This window comes from Microtus ochrogaster, unplaced genomic scaffold, assembly GCF_000317375.1.
Source record: "Microtus ochrogaster isolate Prairie Vole_2 unplaced genomic scaffold, MicOch1.0 UNK8, whole genome shotgun sequence".
NCBI classification, from domain to species: domain Eukaryota; kingdom Metazoa; phylum Chordata; class Mammalia; order Rodentia; family Cricetidae; genus Microtus; species Microtus ochrogaster.
Window position 1 is genome coordinate 1,639,142 of NW_004949106.1, and position 2,319 is coordinate 1,641,460.

General features: G+C 42.6%; 1 protein-coding gene across 7 annotated transcripts in view; it reads right to left on the reverse strand.

The window, feature by feature from the left end:
* Spats2l (spermatogenesis associated serine rich 2 like) overlaps nucleotides 1–2,319 on the reverse strand; it is a 156,178-nt gene that overhangs the window by 14,413 nt on the left and 139,446 nt on the right. The window lies entirely within an intron of this gene.

Below are 2,319 nucleotides of genomic sequence, written 5' to 3' on the forward strand. Positions count from 1 at the left end.
GAAATTTAAGGACTTGCTGAAATCACAACCACATTACTTTATCACCTAAAACATTAATAACAGTTTAATGCCTCAGGTAGCTACCCTTCAGGTTTCTACAGCTCTTCCCGAATTCTTCAGTAGTGTGTTTAAACCAAGATCTAAAGCAGACTTGTTATCGTAACTGGATGACTCTCCTCAGTGTGCTTTAACTGACCGGTTCTCTCTCATCTGCTTTCTCATTTCCTCTGCAATTTATTTGAAAAAAACCAAGTTGTCCTCAAGGGATACCCAAAGTTTGAATTTTGCTAATTATTTCTCGATGGCTTTATTAAACCCATTCTTTTTATATTTCCTGTAAAATTATTAGATGTAGAAATTTGTTAACATTCAGGATTGACTTTTTCAGACGTGGAAGACTTTATAAATGTGTTGTATCTTTGTGTATGTGCAGACAGAATTATACACTTAAAATATTCCTCCAGAAGACAGTTCCGACCTGATTTTCATCACCTAATAAAGACATTTCACTGAATACAACACGTTCTTCTTTTTGTTATTAGCAGCCGTCAGCATCATTGTCAAGATCAACACAGTTTGTAGGGAATTCTGATTTGTCTGAATCTTTCTTTCATTTATTTCCTGAACTCTTTCTGTAAAGATAAACTTCACAGGCTTGGGCTCAGCTCAGTGTTAGAGTGCCTGGCTAGCATGTTCAGCTCTGGGTTTAATCCCCATGGTCTCTGTCTCCCAAAGAGACAGAGACACAGACACAGACACAGAGGTGGGTAGAGAGAGGGAGGGAGATTGAGGTGATCAATTGTTTTGTTACCATTAAATATCCTTTGTATAGTTGTTTGATTTTCTTTTTGTAAATTGGTTTTCAAGCTAGCTAGTTTTTTTCTATCATCCTCCAAAGGGGTCAGTGAGTTTTTATTCTTGTTTATATACTTTAATTATGAATCCATATAGTATGTGTTTTAATGCATTGCAGTTATTATTAGTTTAGATTGTTCAATCACCTGTACCTTCAACATTTACAGCGCTGACAACTTCCTTCTTGGTTGTTTGCAAAACTGGGCAAGGCAAGGAGTGGTCTGTGAACATTTCTAACCATTTGGAACTCTGAATGAGATGTTATAACCCAGACGTGGCGAATGATGTGTGTCTGCTCAGCTCTTCACAACCAGGAAGTCACAGTGGAAAGGGACATGTGTGGTGACAGGCACACTCTTCAAGACCGGCCTCTGAGACTCATCCCTCAACCACAGACAGCATCAGGAGACCCCATGAATCACACGGCTTAAGGTCACGGGGTTTGAGCACTTTCGTGTAACCAGCCTTCTGTGTCGTCTTTATTGATGATACATAGATATGACGATAGCCTCTTAAATATGGGAAATCCGCAACACTGACAGGTTAAATGGGGAGAAGGAAGCCTTTACCCCATCCCTGCCCCCAAACGACTCAGCTCCTCTCTCTAAAATTCTTCATCCTTCCGAGAGTCTTCTCTTTCTTTTAAGTACAAATCGGCACATCCTGAACAATGTGTCAGACTGTGTCAACACACCTTGGCTTCCAGTGATTACCAAGTAGATGTAACTTCTTTTGACGAATCTACAAAGGCTGCCATAAGAGACAGAAGTGTGGTTTTGGTTTGTGGCGCTTGTTTTAGTTAACATTTTTATAACTCTCTTATAGTGGGGACTTCCGGTTTAGTTTAGGGGAACCAGGGTTAGCAAATAAGCTGTTACAGAGATCAGGTGAAACTGGAGTCAGGAGCTCAAACGACAAATTAACTACTCTGACTGGGAACACGTTTTGAGCTTTGATTCTCTACAGAAAGGTAGGAGGGAAGATTCAGCGAGAAGGCGGAGAGCCAGTTGTAACCCCAGCAGTGGGGTGAAAAAGACCCTCCAAGAGCCAGGCCATTTCGGGTGCCATCTTAAGTGGTTGCTGTGGCCTTGCACAGTGGCAATGGGGGTGCCTGTATCACCTTAGTCTTGATGTGGATAGCTGAAGTGAGCATGGGTGCGCGCACACACACACACACACACACACACACACACACGCACACACGCTGCAGACGTGACTGGGCTTCACACCTGGATTGATTTAGGAAGAACAGATGGAAAGAGGTGGAGTCTGAAGGCACAGCAACGTAAACCCACTCACACCCCCAAAACTCACGCAGATCTTGAAATAGGCTTTCGATTTCTGCAGAACCCAGAAATGTTGGTCAGAAAAAGCTCATGGGCTGGGCAACCTCAGTAGACCGCTGGGTTGACAGAATGACCGAGTCACGTAAGACCGGCCTGTGACTCGTGCTACATGCTCTTC